This window comes from Rhinolophus ferrumequinum, chromosome 22 (assembly GCF_004115265.2).
Source record: "Rhinolophus ferrumequinum isolate MPI-CBG mRhiFer1 chromosome 22, mRhiFer1_v1.p, whole genome shotgun sequence".
Taxonomy (NCBI): domain Eukaryota; kingdom Metazoa; phylum Chordata; class Mammalia; order Chiroptera; family Rhinolophidae; genus Rhinolophus; species Rhinolophus ferrumequinum.
This window is the reverse complement of record NC_046305.1, coordinates 28,460,042-28,483,054: the sequence shown is the minus strand read 5'-3', so window position 1 is coordinate 28,483,054 and position 23,013 is coordinate 28,460,042. Positions and strand designations below refer to the sequence as shown.

Below are 23,013 nucleotides of genomic sequence, written 5' to 3'. Positions count from 1 at the left end.
CAACCCAGAGTTGCTTTCTTTACCTGTGAGCTCATAAGTCATTTATTCTCCAGAATGAATGGATTTATCAGAACCTTTCTTGAGTACAGGACTTCTCTGGAGTATGAACATTGCTCTGGTGCCTCTCATGACTCAAATTGATCCATGGCTCCCTGTTGCTTTTAGGATAAGCTGCAAGCCTCTGAGCACAGAATTCAAGACCCTTCTTGATTTGGTCTCTGCCTACTTCTTGGCTTTACTCTTACCACTCTTCTACATGAATCCTGGACTCCAGCCCTGTAAAGAGCCTCACTGTTGCATTCTTTCTACCTTTGGACATGCTTTCACATTGCCCAGTTCCATGCCTATCTGATGACTTCCTACTTATCTTTCAAGATTCAAGTGTTAGTTGCCCCTTTTAAGTTTTCCCCAACCATCAAAGAAATAGTTCATCTTTTCTATCTTCTTGTCCTACCCCAGCATGGTTTACTAAGCATGGACTTGTATACGTCCTATTTTAAAACATCATTGTGGGGGCAGCCAGATGGCTCAGTTGGTTAGAGCGCGAGCTCTGAACAACAGGGTTGCCGGTTCAATTCCCACATGGGCCAGTGAGCTGCACCCTCCACAACTAGATTGAAGATAATGAGCTGCCGCTGAGCTTCCAGAGGGGTGGCTGGATGGCTCAGTTGGTTCTCAGTTCTCAACAACAAGGTTGCCAGTTCAATTCCCACATGGGATGATGGGCTGCGCCCCCTGCAACTAAAGATTGAAAACAGCAACTGGACTTGGAACTGAGCTGCGTATTCCACAGCTAGATTGAAGGACAACGACTTAGACCTGATGGGCTTGGAGCTGATGGGCCCTGGAGAAACACACTGTTCCCCAATATTCCCCAATAAAATTAAAAAATCAAACATTCTTAAAAAAAATGGAATGCACAAATTTAATTTAACATTAAAAAAAATCATTGTGCTTTGCAGTGGTTTGTTACCATTGTTTGCCACTTGTGAGTTCTTAATTTAAGGTCACAGACTGTGATTTTCACCTGTTTCCCTAGTACCCAGCAGTTTGTTAAGAAAGAATAAGTAAAGAAATGATTGAAGGCCTGATCTGGACAGGCAGAGACCCGAGTGAGGGCTGCAGCCTTGGTCTATTTCACAGGAGATGCCGAGTTTATGGGGACCTTCAGGTGGTGCCATGGCAGGCTGGGAGGAACCCAAGTTTACACAGGCTCCACTAAAGCTGCAAATGTTTACAAATCCTTTTTTCAAAAGGAGGGAGAAAGCAAGCCCCAAGGCATCAGGCCCAGCTCTCCTCTGGGTCAGCTGTTCCCTTTGCAGGCTGGATGGAGAAAGAGAATGAGCCTTGTAAATTGCTGTGGTCATTGGAGTGGACTATGTCAAATTTAAGTGTTTAGAAAGGAAGCTTCAACCTCCTCCTGTGGGCAATGGTACAGGGGGTAGGGAAGAGCTGTGCACCTTCTCCTGTCAGGTTAGAGGGACAGCAGTGTGAACCTGAGCCAAGAACTTTGTTTTCTCTGTGGCAAAAGCAACTTGACTAAAAGGAGTTTTGGGTACTAATACTAAATGCATTTATTTCCAAATGTGAACAAATCCTCTTTCGTCTCCTACCTGCTGCTTCTCTTTGGTTTCCTAAACAGTTAATGGTGTTATCATCCTCTGAGTTACCACACTACAAATCTTGGGATCACCTCAAACTCCCCCATCTCAACATTCGTCTGATGCCATGTGGACTTGTTACTTGTGTCTCTTCCTCTTTGGTTCATTATCTTAATACATTTTGGCTGAATCACTGCATCAGCCTCTGACTCATCTTTTCCATTCTTTCTCTCCTAAATCCATCCGACACTGCTACTGGGTTACTCTTCCTCAATTACACCTCTGATCAGGAATCAATGAGCATGTATCTAATACTTTACGAAACACTTCCAGATTTCATTCTCATGTCATTCCTATAAAGTGTTAAGATTATAATCCTTATTTTATGAAAAAGGAAACTGAGGCTCAGAGAGATGATGTGACTTGGTAAACTGTGGAACTGAACTTGTGCTCAGGTCCTCTGTCTCCCAAACCCATCCACTTTTCATTATACTATAACTGTCAGTTCCTTCCTTAGCTCAAAAGATTTTAATGTCTCTGCATTATCTACCAAAGAGAGGCCAAACTCAGTCTGGCACATTTGGTCTTCTTTAATTAGCTTCTAAACCTCCTTTCCACTTTATTTCCTACCTTTTCTGTCCTTTGGCAAGCTTCAGGCAAACCAGCTGTTCCCTGCTTCCTGTTGTATACATCCATGCTCTTCTCTCTTCTGGGCCTTACCTTTCTTCTTGTCTCTATATCCAAGATCTTTTTCAGAGACCAGTTCAAATGACCCCTCTGCCATAAAGCCTTCTCTTATCCCCACAGGCTTAGTACCTTAAGTATTAACTCTTGAACAACAGTTAACCCTTGAACAACATGGTTGTTAGGGGAGCCAACCACCTGTGCAGTCAAACTTTTAAGTCGGCCCTCCACATATACAGATTCCCAACTATGGATCAGAAATACAGTTGGCCCTTGAACAAGGAGGGTTTGAACCGTGTGGGCCCATTTATATGCATATTTTAAAAATAAATACTGTAAATGTATTTTCCTTATGATGTTCTTAGTAATATTTTATTTTCTCTAGCTTACTTTATTGTAAGAATATAGTATATAGTATATTTAATATACAAAATATGTGTTAATCAACTGTTTATGTTATTGGTAAGGCTTCCAGTCAACAGTAGGCTATTAGTTAAGTTTTTGGGGAGTCAATAACTATACATGAATGTTCCACTGGGTTGGGTTAGAGCCCCTATCTCCCCCTCTCCACATAGTTCAAGGGTCAACTACATATCCAGCTATACTGTTTATGGCACATTTATTTGGTACATCATTTGTCTTCTACTTGTAGTAAGCTTTTTGAAATAAGGATTCAGGGCATATGTTTTGATTAGCCTGATGTATGATTAGCACAATGTATGACAAATAGTAGGTGTTCAAGAAGTATTTTATGTGTGAATGAGTGAGCAGAAGAGGGCTCCCTAACCACAGAGGTTATAGGGGCCAATCTAAGAGAATTGTGACTCCATAATTCTCCAAAATAGTAGGGCTAAGGAAATGTGAGAGCTCTTGTCCTGGGCAGGACTGATGAAACTTCCCTCTGGTCCAGGGCCTCTCTCATATGTGGACCTTCTCATTTTCCCTTCTTGTTTGTGTATTGATTTTCTTATGTTTTCTCTTTTTTCTTGTACACACAGAAACCCAATAACTAATTATCAACACTGATGGATATGCAAATGAGCCAAATGTGCTCCTCTGTAATGATGTTTTCCATCATACAGGAAGACCCATGCAGTTTCAGCTGTGTTTTCATGCATTGATAAACAAATTTTTTTTAGCATTTACTAGGTGTGAGATTCGAAACAAGACACTGGAATATGAAGATGATTTAGATGTGGATTCTGACCTTGAAGACCTTATAATCTAACAAGGGAGGCAACAATAAAATAGGCAGGAAGTGATAAGTGCCATAGAAGAGGTATCCATGAAGTGCTAGGGGAGCTTGCGAAGGGAAAGGTGACATCTAGCTTCAGGGAGCAAGGCTGGGAAAGAAATTAGCGTGTATTGATTGAGCACCTCTTACATGCTAGGCACCAGGTAAGGTTGCTGGGGATTTTTTCTCTATGCCTAACACATATAATCCCCCCAACAACCCCAGCAGAATCCCCATTTATACCAGGAAACATCAGTAACAAGCAGGAGCTGAGTTTTTTCCTGCATATCTAACTGTCTCACTCAGGGAAGATTTTTATAGAGAAAGGCAGCAATGGAACTGGTCCTGAAAGATAGGCAAGATTTGGACCCTTTGGAGATTGGGGTTTGAAGGTCAAAGAGAAGGCCCTTCCACGGAAGGGAACAGTATGAGCAAAAGGTATAACACTGAGGAAATCCAGGGCCAGCCAGGGGGCAGGAGCCATTTATTTTGGTTGAAGTGTTGGGAGCACATGAGAGATTTAATAGGACAAATTGGGAAAACAATGATGTGCTCTGATCCTTAACACACTCCTGCTTCATGTGTTTAAAAGTCAATCACTAGAATGAGGAGCAACCTCATGGGAATGCAGCCCTGTGGCCTCTTCCCCATGGTGCTCCGGCCTGCTGGACATCCTTTCCCAGAGCCACTTTTTTTGACTGTGGAGTCCTTCCTCCTCCTAACATTTGGTTCAGTGAAATGGAAGGAGAGAGAAGGAGGGGACTACCATTTACTGAAATGCCTGCTTTAGACCAGCACTTCATATTTCATCTCTGCACCAACACTGTAAAACAGAGTTTTTGTCTTCATGATTACTAATGAAACAGGTTCAGAGACCCCGGTGACAGTGCTTACAAGCAGCGGAGCTGACATTAGTACCTAGTTCTGGCTGTGTTCCAAAGTCCTTTCCACTATGTTATCAGGTGAATCATATAGTGAATTTGCCTTCACAGAGCAAATCCAACAACACTCAACAACCAGAGATGACACCTACAGCATGCTAGGAGGTGAGCGGGAACTCGCCTGGTATGAAAACTCACCAGCAGTGACATCAAGGGTGTATCTGCTGGTTAGTGGTGATACTCTTTTTTATCATTGCATTATCCCAAGTTCCTTCTCCTGGGTTTGCATGGCATGTCTTTATTCTCCCCATTTCCTTCCCTCGGGCTGTTGCCAGCTCTTTTCCCATCTCTTTTATCATCTGTGCTGCCCTGCTTGCCCTCTCTTGTATTTCATGCTGACTGTTACTAAAGTGTTACTCCCTTCTGTCCTCCTTTGCATCTTCCTCTTTATATTTTCATTCCCTACACACCTCTCTAGACTGTCCCTTCTTCTCATCATAGTTTCTTCAGCCTCCTGTACCACATCCTAGAGAGCTGATTTTTGAAGCTATGGAGGAATAGTATGCTATATATTTAATCACACTCTAACCTTCAAATTCTGGGCCACACTATCTCCATCAGCATGTCCACATCAATAGAGGCATTCTAAGCCCTGCAGCCTCCTTGTCTCCCTACTTCTTCCCTCCAGAAAACATCCTCTCGTTTTAGGATTTAGAAATGGGGTCAGAAAGGGAGGCAGTTTCCACTATAGGTATTAACTAATCCAATTATTTTAGGTTTGAAGGCATTCCTGAACCAATCACTATGGTGTATAGATAAATAAATAGGTGGATAGAAATAATGAATGATAGTACCAGCTCACTCTGTCCCAGTATCTGCCCATCATGCTCAAGTGCTATGTGTTGGGAGAGCCCTGTATACAAACAGCAGTATCAGCCTCAGAAGCTGAGGTTAGACTGGTCTCTAAACCCACACTCATCTTGGACATCTGAACTAGGTACATGCCCAGAATAGAATTCTGAGATGGAGTGAGAGAATTAGGCACAAGGGTGTTTGAAGATGCTACCAGGAAAAAAGAGGCATCATTCATTGCTTTGTGGAAAGTGGGCTGAATTGGGAAGCAAAAGGCATAGAAGCCATTCTCAACTCTGCCACTGACTTGTGGTGACCTTGGGCACATTTCTAAACCTTGAAGGACTTTATTTGTTTACTTATGGAATAAGGATGTTATGTTAGTTCCACATGTCTCAAACTAGTGTGCCAGGAGGTACTCAAAGCCACAGGATTAAGTTTAGTGCATTTTCCTGAGATAATCAATTTTACTCAAAGATTTTGAAGCAAAATATTATTTTAATATTAAATAAATAATGCAGTGGAATAAAAATTTACATGATTTAAAAGACAAAAAAAAATTTCAAGAATGTCCAATGTGTGGCTCATCCCTGTATCTTTTGGGGTATAATTCCCTCTCCTCTGTCTTTCAGAAGGAATTACTGGGTCAGTTTGGGAGGCCCTGTGTTTGAAGATTATCAAGGTCACGTTCTGCTTTAAAACTGCATGTCTAGCCTCAGTCCCTCCCACTGCAGTTTGGACACATCCCTCTCACTGGCCTCAGTGGAGAGAGGGAGCAGCTACTCAGCCTCCTCTCACCAAGCATGTATCTCTTTTTTTTGGATACAGAGCCCAACTTGAACAGCAATCTTGGAGGCCTCCAAAAGATCAGCTTGCATTGGGGACTGAAAAGAAGCATGTCTGACTTCCAAGTGTTCTTAATAAGAAAGAGAGGGGAAAAGAAGAGAAAGGAAAGGAGTATAAGAGGAAGGCTAGTAAGAAAAGCACTGCAGGATTATTTAAGCCCCCAAGGTTGGAAAAAGAATGGAGTTGGGTCTGGGGTTCTTTCCAAATTGGATGTCTTTATTCATTAATCTCCCTCCTGTCCTGCCCCAAAGAGAAATAAACAATTAGAAATAAAGCCAGATGCACACAAATCTTGAAGTGGAGAAAAAGAGAGCAGTGTGTGTGTCCAGGACCTGCCTTTCCAGCTGAGTCACTGTTGCCTCTGCCCCCCACCCTTAGGTCTCCATCCCCTTCCCTCCTATCCTCTAGCCTCAGCGTGACACCAAGGCCCTGGCCCAGAAAGAATGGGCTTTTCTTCCCTTGTGTCAGCGTTTGAAAAGTTCTCATAGTCTGATCAAAAGAAAGGATAGAAGCTTTCAGAACATTTCCTGAGAGCCTGTGACCTCTGCCTGGCCCTTTTGACCCTTCTGTGTATTTTCCAGTCCAGAGAGGGAGGGACACAGAGATGGGGCCACGTCAGATGTTCTCCTCTGTGCAGACACCACACCTGCCTGTCAGTGTGGGCTGATCAGGACCACTGCCCCTTCCTCCACCCATTCCTATAAGAAGGGACAGTGTTCTTGCAGAGAACTGCCCAGAGGGAGGCATCTCAGGGACCTCCTCTGTCCCCAGCTGGAGAGGGAGGATGACTGACTTCCTGGGACATGCAGCAAAAGAGTACTGCCTCTTTGATACACCTGCCCCCCCTCCACCCACCCACAGCACCACCCTCCCACCCGAATCATCACCCCGCCAGTGTCTGTTCCTCCCCACCGTCTGGGGAAGCAGGCTGAACATTCTGGTCCTGTATGAGGAGCTTGGCACCGGGCAGAGTTTAGCTGAGGACAAAGGATGCACCACTGCCTCCCCAGCTTCAGCTCCAGCAATTCCGAGAGCCTCCTGGCCTGGCCCCATCTGGGTCCTCACTTCAGAAGAACATCTACTCGAGATGTTAACCCATACTTCCTCACCTCCACTGAAGAGCCAGAAAAATCAGTATCAGTGCTAAGATACAGCTGGAAGCAACAATATTAATAGGAATAACTTCTATTGCCATTGTTATTCTAGTATCAGTGAGACATGAGACACTGAAGAGGATCCCAAAGACCCTGGAGGAGATCTCAGACACTGAGTTAGGTAGAAACAGGGCAATAACGGAGATGTCTGTTCATGCTTTCTTGTTCATGCACCAGTCTGCCCTGGCTTTCTAATCACTCATCACCTGGCTTCAGCTCCTGAGACTCTCCGCAGGGGATATCTGTACCCAACTCATTCCGAAAGATACGGTTGAGGGGCTCATACTAGTTTAGAGGTTAGAAGTATTCTTCCGGACAGAGCCCCCTCAGGAGAGTTCACACCCCACCTCAACTGCACTTACAGCAGAGGGGGCTGGAAAGATTACAGATGGGGGCAGGGGGAGCAGGAGATGAGGGGGAACTCCTGCAAACTTGAAGCTTCACCAGGTATCTGCCCAGCACTGAAGATTTACCTCCCCACCACCAGGGGGCAGGTGGTGCAGTTTACCTTCTCTCATAGTCTCTTCCCGCCCAGTCCCCAACCCAGACCACTCCTTTCATTATTTGGTTGAACCATATGAAATTGCCAATTAAAAAAATTGGGTCCCATGTCAGCGATATCAAATGGTTCAATCTACTAATATATAAAGCACGTTAGAAACAATTCCATTTGACCCACACAGCCAGGCTGGGTGGCAGTTAGAGCAGCACAACCCTCCCTCCGAAGTCACAGCTGACCTTCCAATCATTAAATCCAAGGGCATTTTCTCAGTCCTTGATACCAGCAGTCTCTCTGCAGCATTTGAAACTGATGACCAGCCTGTCTCTTCTTGATACTTTTTTCTTTGGCTTGTCCTGTGATATGGTGGGTATCCACTGATTTTTGTGCACCTTGAATAACTGTTCAGTGGCCCTGCCACTTCTAGGCTTCGTGATTTGGGGCAAATCAGTTAAGCTCTCTGAGTTTCCATTTTCTTTATCTGCAAAAAGGACCCAATAATACCTACCTCACCATGGTATTGGAAGAATGAGATAAGATTATATACGTAAGAGCACTTCATGGGTTGTGAAGCACTGAGTATGTGAAGAGCCTCATTGTTACTCTCTGACATTATCCTCCAGGTTCTCTCTCTGTTTACTTTTGATCTATCTCTCTTGATGTAGTCTTTCCTCTGCCCCTTACCAGTTGGTGTTTCTCAGGGATCCACCCATGGCTCTCATCTCTAACCACTCCACTCTCTCTTCCTTGGCTGTTTTAACCCCTCTTATGGATTTCACCTCACCTCTGCCTGTCTGTCAAAGTACTGACAGGCTCCCCCTATGTGGAGCATTCCAATTTTAACATGTTCAGACTCATGTCCTCTTTCCTCAAAATGAAATCTCTTCTGTATTTCCCCTCTTGTTCACAGCATTACCATCCATTTGGTACCCTGGGTTTCTCTCTTGCCCCTCATCCACTTGATCACTGGGTCTTATCAATTCTGCCTTTGTGGACTCCTCTCCATCTCCTTGGAGGCTGCTCTAGTTCAGCCTCATACTCTCTTCCACCTGAAATGTTGCAATGATCTCCTGCTCTTCCTGCCCAGCTTCACCTTCCTTACCTCCACCCACCTCAGCTGCCACAAGGGCCTTTCCCATCACTCCTGCTTTAAATCCTTTAATCCACAGCTTTTGTAATGAAACCCAAATGCTTGACATTGCAGTCAGAATCCTTCACCATCAGATGCCACTCTAATTTTTCAGACTCTCCTTTGATACTTCCCCCTAGGTACCTATCTTCTAGCTACACAGAACTTCCGTTTGCCCTTCAAACATGGCTGCACATCACTTCCATGTTCCATGCTTTTGCTCATGCAGTTCCCTCTGCCCAGAATGTCCTCTAAAAGGACTTACGCTCCCTTTATGTTCCTGGGACATTTTGCCACATCATCAGTATAGTACATCTTTGTCCTTCTTGAGAGATCATGAGCTCTTTGAAGTCAGAGACTATATCTTATATTTCTTTTTAAACTAGTACCTTTGAATTTAACTTAATTGATTAGTATAGAGGAAGGATTTGGACTTGAAATCCCTGGTTTGATTCTGGGCTAAGAATGTCAAACATACAACATGTGGGCCACCACTCACCCTGTCCCCACCCTTAATGGATATCACTAATTCACCACAGTACTTTATTTCTTTCTGAGCCTCAGAATCTTTCTCAACATGGTGATACAGGCAGCCATTATCAATGAAATGGAGTTAGCCTAACAAATGAAACCTATTTGTTATTCTGGCATGTCTGGGTTACAGCCAAAGGTCCCTATCTATTCTTCTTTCCCACTATTTGCCATCCTAGTCTGTGTCATCTACTAGCTATGGGAACTTCAGTCAATCTTTCAATCTCTCTAGTGCTCAGTTTCCTCACCTAAGGAGGCAATAAAACCTTCCATTGTGTGATAAAGTACATGAGGTAAAATATGTGAAATCTGTAAGGCCCTTAGACAAATATAAGACATTATTATTACCCTACTTTGTAGATGAAAGAAAGTATCTACTGAATTAGAGAAACTAGGGCTCAAACAGGTAAAGTAACTTGCTTACATTTATTTAACTGGAACCTCTGTCTCCAGTCCTGTGGTCTTTGAGTCACATTGCCTCTCCACACCCCAGTGGGCTTGATGATGCTCAAGGTAAACCCCTGCCTTATTTCTCTTTTCTCTAGGGGAATAGTGATTTGTAGGCTCAGGAAGAAATAAAGTACTGTGGTGAATTAGTGATACCTATTAAGGGTGGGGACAGGGTGAGTGGTGGCCCACATGTTATATGTTTGACAAATCACATATGGTATGTAGTAGTTACCATAGCCGCAGAATTGGAGAAAATTTCCAACCTACTGTGCTTTATCCCACCTCCTATAATTCCCAAGAGGAGGTTCCCTCCAAAACCCTTCCAACCTGCCAAGAGATGGGAGAGGCATGCAGTGAGGGGTGCTTCATGGAGCCAAGTTCCTCAGCTACTGCCCTTCGGTCCCTTGCCCTCCTACTTGTCCCCAGCCTTGGTGGCACCAAGCAGCTGGAAGTCTTCTCAGAGCCAAGGATGGCCAGGCCCCAGGAGATAAGTTTTTTTGGGTGGAGGCCAATGAGCCATTGAGCTGTCACAAGATCTGCAACCAGAATCTGAGAAACCAGAGAAGAGCTGAGCTGACGGGACCTGTTCCTTAGGGTTCCACAACCAGTGGGGTCCTCTACTTGAGAAAAGAGAGGCAGGCCAACTAGATCCCAGCTGAAGGCCCCTTCTCTATACACTTTCTTATCTGTGATCTTAGAGGTTGCACTGGCTAGTGATAAGGAAGGGATTGGGCCTAGTTGGTGGGTAGTCCAAGGGACAGGATAGGCAGGGAGGCAGGAGAGTCACTCCACAGTATGGAAGCACCCTCAGGAGCAGCTCCCATAGGGGTCATTTCACCTCCCCACTTCTTCCAGGAAAGACCATGCCCACCTTCCCAAACAGGAGAGTCTTTTCTGAACTGATTCTTAACCTATATTTTGTTCATCTTTGTGCCCTCCTCAGTGCCTGGTAGAGCTTTGGCTAAGTATTTCTTGGCTTAAAAGAGCCCATAGGATTGATCTACATTCCTTTTTCCTCCCTCATGCCTCCTTTTGGTGTGTGACATGCTTCCTCCTTGGGAATTTTTCCCTCCAAGCTTCCTATTGAAGTTTCAACCTCCCATCAGTTGGGGGCACTGACTCAGTCTCCCCCATCAGCCTTTACTCTAAGCTGAAGGGCCATCTTTTCTCTCATTTTCCTCAGTCCTCACTCCATGCTGCTCTCAGCCCACCTCCATCATTATCCCAACTCTCTGTAATGAGTGAGCCAGATGGGAAAACAGGTCCAAAGAGGGTGCACAATGTTTAACAGGAGGACCTTAATGCCAGACATCCAGAGGCTTCTTTCTGTGGGCAGTAGATTGCTCTTTCATAGTGGGAGAGGGGCAGAAATCTTCAGACCTGGGCCAAAAATTGGTCTAGAATTGGATAACTTTAGACTTGAGCTTCTCCCTGGACCGAACAGGTCCTTCTGGGAAGCCCAGTGATTCCTTGTGCCCATGTGACCAAGGACAAGAGAACTGAGACTTGAGAGGTAGGAAGAAAGAATAGGAAAAGGAAGATAGAAGGGTAGCGAAGGGGCACCAGCTGTTAAGTCCCTAGAATTACAGGAGGAAAAGAGGCCATAATAACCTGACCTCTGCTGACCTCTCCAGTGTCAGTGTTGTCCACGCTCCATCCCCCACCTCACACACACACACTCTGCCCTCCAGCCACATTAAGCTTCTCTCCGCCCTGGACCAAGCTCCGCTTTCTCTTACCAACAACAGTTCTTGGCAAATAACAGAACCTCTCCCATGGAGTTGTGGCCCCTCATCTGTGTTCCCGCAGTGCCATGGACTCCCCCACCTCAGCCTCTACAATGAGCCAGGACTTGCGCTGAATGTTTGCACACCACCTCATCCTATCCTCCTTGGGAGTGCCATTATCCTCATACTGATGGTGTGGAAACCAAACACAAAAAGAGTAGCTGACTTGCCCAGGAGGACTAGGAAGTAAGGGGTGACTACAAGTTGAAACCAAGCCTGCTTAAACCAAAGTTCATGCTTCTCTCCTTGCCACCGTACTATCATAGAACGGCCATGCTGAGAGGCCCTCATGGTCTCCTGAACAGGTCTCATTTCACTGAAGAAGAAGTCCAGGCCTAGAAAAGCTGAATAACTGTCCCATGACCACACAGATGGCTAGTAGCACATGTGATTTTAATCAGAATTAAAGCAGTAACCCTGGCTTTCTTCCTCATCCCAAACTCCCTCTTCCTACAAGATCCTTTCTTGATCCTGAGGTCCTGAAGGGCCAAGAGTCACCCTTGGGACATCAGCCACCGAGCTCTTCCCCTGTCCAACCACAGCTGCAGCCCAGGAGGTGTCCACTGTGCCCTGTCCACCAGCAGGAATTCTCCTCACCCCTGCAGCAGCTGGCCCAGAAATAAGCCAACAAAAAAATCAAGAAAAAACAGAAAATTGTGGGCCCATAGGGAGGAGACAGGTTCAATAATACTCTCTGCTGGAGGTGTGAAAATGGGCAAGGGACTTCTTTGAGACAGCTGGAAATCCCATGACCCACAGGAGCTCTGAGTGTCTTTAGAACTATCTCCCTTCCCTGGTCACCAGCCTTTGTTCAAGAGGAGACCTTCCTGTCTCACTGGGGGATGTAAGTTCTCCACCTCTTTCCATCCTTCCCCTTTGCCTAGTTAAATCTTATACCCATGATATGCTTCCTGTTATATCAAAATTTACCTGCTGTTACCTAAGCCGTTTATTCTTATTTTTACCTTGGTGGAGATGGAGACCCATAGGTACCCTGTACTTAGGATGCATATTCAGACAACTGAGCCACCTTCCCTGACAGAGGTCCTCTCAAGTCCTTTTCTTTCTAAGGGCTCCTGGTCCCATATATGTGGAACAACCTCTGACCCTTACACAGAGAAGTCCATGGGATTGCTCTGGGAGGGATCTGTCTACCCCCTCCCCAACTTTCCACTCATTCCTTATCCACTTTCCTTGTTTGAAGAGAAGGATGGGGTAGTGGTGACATGAAGACACTGACTAAGTGCAGAACTAGATTCAGAGGTGGCTATGTCCATGTCCTCCCTCTTGCAGTAGCTAACTGCCTGAGTGTAGCTGGAGAGGTTGCAGTTATACTTGGGATGGGACTCTTTTGCCAACAAGGGACATTGGAAGGGGCATTTGGAGGCAGAAGAACCACACCAGGGTATAAGGGTTGGGGAGGTGTGTTCTGGATGACGTGGCTTAAGCAGAATCCCGTAGCCAGATGGGGAGCATTCTAGGTGAGGAGTAGGGTTAAGGAATAGAAGGGTGTGTGCCATTCTGATGTAAGGGAAACATCATGGAGATCAGCATTTGATAATACTTGTAGATGAGCAAACCAATATCAGCTTAGCTCTCCATCTGATGGAGTTTCTACTGCTGTAACCCCATCCACCCAGGTTCCAGCATAGCATTATACAGGCAGCCCTCAAATCCTTAGGGTCCTGATCGGCCCTCCATCTCCTCCATTTTTAGGGTTCCTGCTCCAGACTTCCAGAAGATACTCCAGACCAGAATAGTAAGAGAGATATAGACACCCCCTACAGATCCTATACAGACATAGGATATTAGCAGGGAGGATCAGAGCCAGGCATCACAAAGGACTTGCAATTAATAAAGTTCTCAAATGCTAAACCCTATCCAGAAGGTCATTGGCTTCTCTCTCCAGCCATCCAGAGTCTGGAGGGGAGGGGGGCCGAAAGGAGGGGAGGGAATGAAAAAAGGTAGCCTCATCCTGCTGAGAGGCAATGGACAGTTCAAGGTGACCTTCTTTGTAGACCCAGAATCCTATTTAAGATCCCTGTACCTGTTGTTCACCCTCCCCACCTTCCTACCATGCCCCCATTCCTTCCCAAGGAAGGTGGGTAAAACATAGTTCTGTGAAAATTCCACATTGGGGGTGGGTCGTCTGAGTGAAGCCAAGAGGCACATAGTGACACTCAAAAAAAAGAGAAAAAAAATCCTAGAGGCAGGAAACCTCCATTCTCGTCCCTGCCTTGCCACCTAGACACATCATGTTACCTCTCTCAGGGAAACTGATAACTGTCCGATCTATCTCACAGGGCCATGAGGGGCTATGACATATCCACATGCACTGGGCAAATGCAAGGATGGTCCCTCTGGGCCTGTGCTTCAGCAGGCCAGGGTTTGGTCATTCACACAGAGCTCCTCCAGGGTACCTGGCTCAGCTCTGGGGGGACAAAGATCCTGGCCCACTCAACTCCTCCATAGTCAGCGGGGTGGGGGTGCTGTGCTCAGAGTTCAGCAGAGGCCATGTCTGTGGTTAACGTATAAGCAGGTGGGTCAGGGCAGCAGGACATTCCCCGCCCCAGGGCCACATTCTCGAGGTCACAACAAGTGCAAACTTGTTATAACCTGTGTCAGAGCAGCAGGGGGCATCAAGGGCACGAGGGGGGATGGTGCTGAGCTGGCAGAGGTTGGCGATGGTGGGGGCTGAGGGCGGGTGTGCAGGGGCATCTGTAAGTGGATTGTGGCAGGCAGGTCTGGGTCTGTGGACCTAGGGCAGCTGCTGTGTTTGGGCACATCTGCTCCCTGTGCGGTATGTGGAGCTGCATAGATGAGTGTGTGTCTGTGTGTCTCTGCATATATGAGTCCTAAGGGGGGAGGAGGAGGAGAGGTGGCAGCCTGGCCCAGCTGGGCAAGTTGAACTGAGGAATGGGCAGGCTGTGCTCCCTTCCCCTTCTCTCTGCTGGCTGCACAGAACCTGCATTCCAACTCCATCCACAGCTGCCCCCGCCCTGCCAGCTGGGGCCTCTCCCCTCTGTGTGCCCATTTCCCCAGTCTGCCTAGAGAGTGTGTGTGTGTGGGTGGTGCTCCTTTTGCCCATCCCCCCTGGCCCTGGGCCAACTCCCCCACACTCTCTGGGCCCTCTGGACACTGGGGCGGGTGGGGGGAGGCTCTGAAAGCAGGTGACTGTTTGGGGGAACTCGGGGACAGAGCCCCCATTGTGCCTGCCCCAGAGCCGCCTCAATGGAGCTCTCTGGCACAAAAGGGCTTTGACAATGGGTAGGACATTAGTATGCAGAGCCAGCCCCTCAGCCTTCTCTCTCCCTGTCCCACAGCCCAAGGGCAGGAGACAGGGTCCTGCTGGCCACACCAATGGAGGCAGGGGGTGGGGCAAGGCTGAGGCTGAAGCGATCTTAGACCATGGGGGTTTTCCTGGGGGTACTGCCCAAGAGACAGGGCAGGAAGACTAGACCAGGGTCCCTAAACCTGCCACTCACCAGAAAGGACTTTCCAAGTGGAAAAAGCCATGGGGACTGGTAGGAATGGGGGAGGAGGAGCTGTGGAGGCCAGACCCCTTCGTTTCAGGCAAGCTCTGGAAAGTAGTGGTGGGCAGTCTGAGTCCACCCACTTTCTGCCTCAGTTTTACCCTTTTATTCAAGGGAATTGTGTGGGCAGAAGAGAAACGGAGCAACAGACAGCAAGATCTCAAACTGAAGCCTGTGGCATCTCAGAGTTGTCTTGGGGGCTACGGGTGGGATCTGAACCTCTGGAATGCAGAAAGGGCATATGCTCAGGACTCAGGTATCTGGGATTCTGAGGAAGGTGACTTCTGCATCCCAGCTCAGGGAATTTGCCTGATGGGCCCAAGAGCCAGGACTAGCTCTTCCCCAGAACTTGTATCTGTCTGTCTCCTCATCTGCCTCATCCCCTTCCTCATGCTGTAGGGAGAGGCTTCTCTTCTCCTGCCCTGAGGACCCCTACCCCCACTAACACGCTCAGCACCACCAGCTGCCTTTCCCAAGGTGCAGTGCCCTGTCCTATGGTACCTCAGCACACAGGGCAAGTCAGGAAAACCTGGGCAAAGGAGCGGGGCTGAAATGGTGGTAGCACTGAGAACAGGCAGTGCTCTGAGAAGGGGCTTCAGGTCCCACATGAGAAGCAGTGTTGCCCAATCAGAGACTTCCTCTGCCCCGGATCAGAAACCCCCAGGAGAGAGGCCTGGGGATACTTTACAAAACTGTTCCCCACAAGGCAAGACAGAAAGATCTTTTGGGCTTAGCAATGTCTTCTCCTGACTTTCTTTCTCCTCTTTTCAGTTGCTGTGATGTCAGGAAGTCCTCCCTGCTACCTGCCCTCAAGGCTTCCTGCTATACTACCATAGGCCCTGGATGGCTCACCTGGATTGCTGGGGGAAAGGTAAGGTCTGCATTCTTTCCCTTCTCAGGACCTTGTTTCCGTCCCATTCCCCTCCCCCCCAACACACACACACAGGAAAAGTCTGGTGAGGAGAACATAGGGCTAGGAATTAGAACTCCTGGGTTCAGGGCACAACACCCCTGTTAACTTTCCTTGGGACCTTGCACAAGTACTTTCCCTCTTTGGGCCAAGAAGCCCCATCTGTAATGCGGGAAGGATCACCTCTGTAGCTCGCTGCCTTCTGGGTCGATGGGCAGTGAACTCAGGGGCAAGGCTCTGGAATTTAATAAGAGCTCACATTATTCAGCACTATGCTGAGCCCTTTTCTAGTATTATGTCATTTAGTTCTCAGCAACTCTAAAAAGCCGACACTTTCTCAAAGCCTTATATTATAGATGAGGAAACTGAAACACAGAGATGTTAATAGTTTGTCAAAGGTCATACAGCTAGTGAGTGGTAGAACTGAGATTCAAGTTCAAGTAAGTGGTCTGTCTCCAGAATCCACATGATTAACTATGGCCCCATACTTCATCCCTAGTAAAAACATTCAAAATACCATGTGCAGCTGGGGGAGATCAGTCAGGATGTCCAGATTGGCCCAGGAGTTTTGAAAACTGTTTCCTGAGGTTCCTCTAGACTAGTAATTCTCAAAGTGTGGTCTGGGACCCCGGGGGTCCCTGAGACCCTTTCAGAGGCTCTCTGAAGTCAAACTTATCTTCATATTAATGCTAATATGTGGCTTGCTTTTTTCACTTCATTTCTCTCATGAGAGTTCAGAGGAGTTTTCCAGAATCGTACATGACATATGATATTGCAACATGTTGAATGCAGACATAGCTATGAGAAATCAACTGTCTTATATTAAGCCAGACATTGAAAAGATTTGTGAAAATGTGAGACATTTTGCTAGTCTTCTTACTAAACTTTTTGTGTTTTTTAAATATAGCTATTTTTCATTAAAAATGTCATTTATGTTAACATGCAATGAGTTTGTTGTTATTTTTAAATGAATTAATAACTATTTAAGTCTCCTCAGTTCTCATTTCTAACATATCAATAGCTATAATCCACACAAGCAAAAGCTCTTTGGTATCTTCGATAATTTTTAAGAGTGTAAAGAGATCCTGAAATCAAAAAGTTTGAGAACCACTGCCCAATACTCAGACACACTCACCCTCTCTTCTTGCCAGTTGCCTGTGTCTTTTTTATCAGAGGGTCAAACAGGGAGGTTTAGGTGTGGGGAGGAGTATGTGCCAGGGTCTCGTGGTTGGGACTAGCATCAGGGGTGGAGATGAGGGGACAGTCCTGGGGGAATGTAAAACTAACAGGTCAGGCTTACATCCCACTTGAGAGGTGTCCACACATGTCTCTCAGCTTTCAAGACCCTGCTCAGAGGTATGCTTGAGACAATGGGCCTATCTTAAACTGGACTCTGACCTTTGCCATTGTTCCACTTTGCATGCCTGCTAACAAGCCCAGCATCAGGTGGAGTAGACCTCCCCGGTGAGGAGAGAAAGGCTCTGTGGAGCCTGGATACCCACATGGATTTTTGTGTTTGGGCCAATAGCCCTTAGAGGACTGGAAATTGGGGGGTTCGAGGGTCTGATGCTTATAATCTTCAGTGACACCATCTCCACAAGATGGGCCTGTTGGTAGGAGAGGTTGGATAATAGGGTCTTACATATATATATATATTCTACTTCAGGACACTCATAACCAGAATCCTCCCCTCCAGAATCAGCAATCAGAAAGGTCTCCTAGCTAGAGCCAAGCTGGTCAGCAGATACTCTGGGGCTGAGGGGCTGGGGTGGAAAAAGACACTTTTACTTCAGGGAGTCTGCAGTCTGACACAGGTAGAGGCCCAACCCCAAAGAAGCCCCCATGTAATGAAGGAGACAGGATATCCCCTCCAACAGCATCACTTCATTGGCATCCTAGGCAAAGTCACAGACACAAGGGACAAGGGACAAAGGATGCTGAGGAGAAAGGGGTTCAAGATGACAGAGCAGACAGGGAAACAGGGGAATGGATATCGGCAAGAGGGGTAGGACTCAGAATGGTCTGTGTGAAGGCCTAGAGTGGGAGAAAGAGTGTGGCTCAGAATTGCCATCGAATATGTTCCCCTAGAACAAAGTCTGAATGGGGCAGTCCCCAAAAATGGTGATGCTGGAGGGGGCAGGGAAAAAGGCTTACATAAAGTATCCCGAAGACTATGATTGGGAGTTTTCATCTGAAAACCAATGGGGATGTCTCGGTAGGAAAGGAGCAAGATAAAACTGATGCTTCACAGTGAAAATTCTGTGGTAGAGTGGAGAAGAAATCTGTAAGAGAGACAGGTTAGAGTCAGGGAAGTCATAATGTGAGTGCCAAAGTTGATGTGATGGACAGGTTGACGAGGGGACAGAATAAGAGGAGGACACACACTTGAGAGAAGGTATAGGGGGAAACATGGGCAGGGAGAGAAACAGGTGAGGTTGTAGGGATGCAGGGGTGGGAGATGGGGTAGAGAGAAGCTGACAGAAGTTGCTCAGAATAGAGAAAGAGACTATCTGGGGGAAGCTCAAGTTATTGAATCTGAATTGAAGATAGGACTTCTGCTTGGTGAAAAGCATGGGAGGAAGGGCTATGGTATGGGAACCCAGGCCCTGGTGCTGTCCAGCCTATTGGAATAAAGACAGGAACCTCATCTTAAACTATGTGATAATTCTCCTACCTTCCCAAACTCTAGAAGGGTGGAGGAATGGAGACCTAGGACAGACCTCAGAAAAACCACAGTGAAGGGCTGGGGCAAGGCCCAGGAGCCAGGAAAGATGACAGAGTAGAAAAAGTCAGAGGTCTTTCTCCAGGCTAAGCACCATTCCAAGCCTTTTACAAATATTGACTCTTTCAATCCACAACTATTATTAGCCCCATTGTAAGGATGAGGAGACTTGTGTAGCTAAGTGGTGAAACCAGGATTTAAACCCAGGTAGTCTTACTCCAAGGCTATGCTCTTAACCACAACACCTACTGCCTCTCAGACAAAGCCAGAACAGAAAGGAGCCAGAGGACAGCGCTGTGGCAAGGGATAGACACCCAGGAGAGGCCTCTTGACAGCTGCCACAATAATCCCTGTGTGTATCTGAACTACATCTCCCCTCAGAAGCCTTAACAATTGGCATTTTCATTTTGGGATTTTTGTTTTTGTTTTATTTTTTAGTCCAGAAGGTGGTCTCCCTTTCTTTCCCAATCTTCATTTCAGGTTTCTTTCTTTTTATGGGGCGAGCTTCTTGAAATCCAACCTAAATCCTTCCAGATGCAGCCTCACCCCTTTCACAGGTCTTCTGCCATTGGAAGAGGAGCAGATGGCCATATACACCCTTTCTATGTCACACCTTTTTATAGGTCTTGAAGTGCTAATTCAAGTCTCTCAAGGTCCTGCTTCTTCATCCTCTTTCTCCAGGCTACACAGTTCAGTTCTTACTTCTCTCCCACATTCCAGAGTCAGCCTCTCCCTCCTCCCCACTACCTCAACTTCAGCTCCAAGCTGGCAAACACCCATGAGAGAGTTTTTCCCACAATCCCTTTCTCTTTGCTCTTTCAAGGTTCTGATGAGGGGGAGGGGATGAAGAGGGGCTACCTAAATGCATTGTCTCCATGAACAATGGCGGCAACACATATGTTAAACTCGGATGTAGGAAGATAAGCAATGAACTCAGGCTGTGGTAGAGTGGGGTTATGTGGTAAACTCAAAAAGTTCCTGGGAGCTGCCCCGGCCAACCACCCTTTGTTGAGTGCTAAAACACTTGGATTCCAATCTTTCGCTTCTCTCCAGTCTTTCTACTGTTTCATCTCAATGGTGTACTTCAGATTATCCTTTCTCTCTGCCCCCTTCCAGGGCCTCACCACTATCCTGGACAGCTTGGCTTCAGCCTGGACAGTAGCACTGACCAGTCAGGCAAGAGAAGAATCTAGGCCAGAAAGGGGAGGGAGAGTGGAGGTTTTTCCTTCCATCCTAAATAGCCCTTGGCAGGAAAGTTGAGGGGCTCCATTGCCCAACATCTCTTTCCTTCCCCACCAATGCCAGGGGCTCAACCTCTCTTCCATCTTGTGTGCATTTTGCTAGAAGGCTCAGGAGGCCTTTTATCCTCCGAGGAGGTGGGTGTTCCTCCATGACTCACCTCAGGGCCCTAAACCCTTTATCCCACCACTCCCAGGATGACCCCAGAGGACTTCATCTGAGCCCACCCAGATCCTAGTGACCCAGCATCTCTGGTCTCTAGGGAGAGCAAGGGAAGAAGGCCTCTAGGTCTTCTGCCAGGCCCTTCCCTTATAGTCCAAGCCAACCAAGCTGGAGCTATAAATGAGCTCATGCATAGAGGTGCAGGTATGGGGCACAGGTGCTGTTCAATGAGGCACAGGGAGTAGGTGTGGGACGCCAGAGGGCAGACAATGAATTCTTCCACACAAACATGTGTCAATAGACTGCATGTGGGGGCGCATATTGGGGAGAGACTTTTTCTTCCTTAGGGTAGGGGGCAGCAGTGGGATTCTGCATTAGAACCACAGGAATGGGACCATAACCCTCCCCCCCCCAACCCATACACAAACACAGTGGAATCACTGCCATTTGATATCCACTGAGACAAGTTGGCTGCTCAGGCTCCGGGTGGGGGCTGGGGGGATGGCTCAGAAAACAGCAGCTCCTTTCAGGATCCAGGTTGGCAAAGGCTTTGGGAGGCTGGACTGGCCCAGATCACCCCCCAACACCCCCTCTCTCCCTCCCTTGCCACCACCACCAAAGGACTTGGAGGGGGGGGAATAAGTTGGCACTGCCTGGGCCATGCCTATTGCCTCTGCAGACCAGCCCTGGTCCCTCTGCCAAGCATGGCATCTTCCCTCCCCCTCTTCCTTCATTTCCTCCTCCCTGAAAAACTAGCTATGAGCCAGGAGATCTGCTTCCTTCTACACTTGGTCCCCCATACCCAGCCTATACTCTGAGGAATTAACAAGCCCTACTCCTCAGCACAGGATGGTGCCTTCCATCATGCCAGGAACAGGTTCAGAAATTCTTGGAGATTAGAGTGAGGGTTTGAAGATGAAACTTAATGGAACCCAGTGGTGGCTGCTGGCCCTTCCTCAGGCTTATCTTTTGAAACCCGCTCCAGGCCCTCCTTAGCACCCCTAAGCAAGTGGCACTCCTCACAATAAAGATACCAAATCTCCCATTTTCATCTCTCTCCCATCCAGAATTGCGTAAAGCAGTCCTGGTACGGAAAAAATTCAAACCCTACAACCAAGATAGACTGGTCAAAAATCTTTAGCCAGAATTCTTATGATAAGCAACATGATCAGGCTTTAAGCCTTGGCCTCCTTTGGGTGCAAATTTTTACTGGCTTCTTCAGCATCCCCACTACCCCATTTGCCTTACTCTGCCTGGGGTACTTCATTAACAGGAATGAAATCTCAAGATAATAGAGGCCCTATTCCCACTTTTGTCCAGTTTTGTCTTTCTATCCATCCTGGGGTTCAGCTCTCCTCCCCCAAATCAGGAAGTTCCAACCCTCTCTTCTTTCTGAACACAGGTGTCCTTAGTTAGTTCCTGATGGAGAGAAGGGGTGGGATGAAAAGGGCATCTCCATCTGAAGGTGAATATTAGAGTCCAATCTACCCTTCTTCCCCTAGCAGGGACCCTGCTGCTTCCTTCCTGGGGATCTCAGTGTGAAACATCTGGGGGAGAGGAGTAGTAATGGGGAGGAGTGTCTTGAAGTAGAAGGTAAGTCAGAATGGAGGGAAGAGACTGGGTGAATAGGGGTCCCAGGCACAACAGGCTACTTAGGATCCCTAATCTAAGCTATATGTGTTTGTCTTCCCAGGTGTGAACTAGTGATCAGTGGGTGTCATTATGTGAGTGTCCCTGTATGGGGAAAGGGGCAGGGGTTAATTGTGGGAGTGGAAGTAACCTGATGATCCTGGCAGAGGGGGCACTGTCTGGAGTGCCAGTGTGGGGATGCATGGTTATAGGGTGGTGGCCACTGTATTTGTTGGAGGAGCTGTGATGCAACTGCAGGTCTTCCCAGTGGGAAGGAGCATCAGAAAAGCCCCTTCCTTAGTCTAAAGGACTGTGGTGACCAGCTTGGGTAAAGTTACCTTCTTGGGGAGCCCTTCCCAGGAAGGTCAGTGTGGGGCCGCCTAAGGCGGGAGGTTAGGAAATAGGGCCATACCACGGAGGCCCGGCAGGGTAGGGACCTTGGGGTTTGGGGCTCCGAACCAAATCCTGGAGAGTAAGTTGGACAGGACTCCGGCCGGGGCGGCAGCAACTCCCTCATCAGGGCCAGGAGCTTACCTTGGGTCCGCGTGGAGTGGCCCCTCGGATGGGCAGCGGGACACGCAGAGACGGGCCGGAGTGAGGAACGGAGCTGCGCGACGGGCAGGGCCAGGACTCTTAAACAGGAGCTGGGATCAGATAAGGGCTAGTCCCGGGGCCGGAGCCGGGGTCGGGCCGGCTGGGGGCAGAGCTGGGCCGGGCCGGGCCGCCCCCTCCCTCCTCAGCTCTGGAGCCAAACTTTGTGTGAATGGAGGGCCGGGAGGGGGGCCGGGAGGGCAGGGCGGTGTGTGTGTTGGGGGTGGGGGGGTTCGACCTATGGGAGCGTGGAGCGCGAGCCCGCGCTGTAGGGATTGGAGAAACTCAGACAGGGTGGGGCGTAGGGGGCTCCGGAGCGGAGCCCAGACAGGAGACCCGGGGCAGAGCGCAACACGCGAAGACAGAGACCCAGACAGGCTCGCGGGAAAGAGAGACGAAGAGACGATCCGTGAAGCGATAGAAGCTGCGCTGGCAAGATGACAGGGAAAAGAGAAGGAAGAAGGAGGCGGTCATGTCAGAGTGGGGAACAGAGCGGGAACCGGTGGGGGACAGCCTGGGCAGAGCTACTGTCGAAATGCATTCAGGGCAGCCCAGTGGGGGCGGACTGGGGCTGGGCTC

General features: G+C 47.8%; 1 protein-coding gene across 1 annotated transcript in view; it reads right to left on the bottom strand.

The window, feature by feature from the left end:
• Positions 1 to 22,592, bottom strand: part of KCNJ10 (potassium inwardly rectifying channel subfamily J member 10) — a 30,898-nt gene extending 8,306 nt beyond the window's left edge. The window contains exon 1 of the mRNA XM_033093604.1: positions 22,378 to 22,592. The gene's annotated coding sequence lies outside the window, so the exon portion shown is untranslated. The remainder of the gene's footprint in view (positions 1 to 22,377) is intronic.
• Between the last annotated feature and the right edge of the window lie 421 nt (positions 22,593 to 23,013).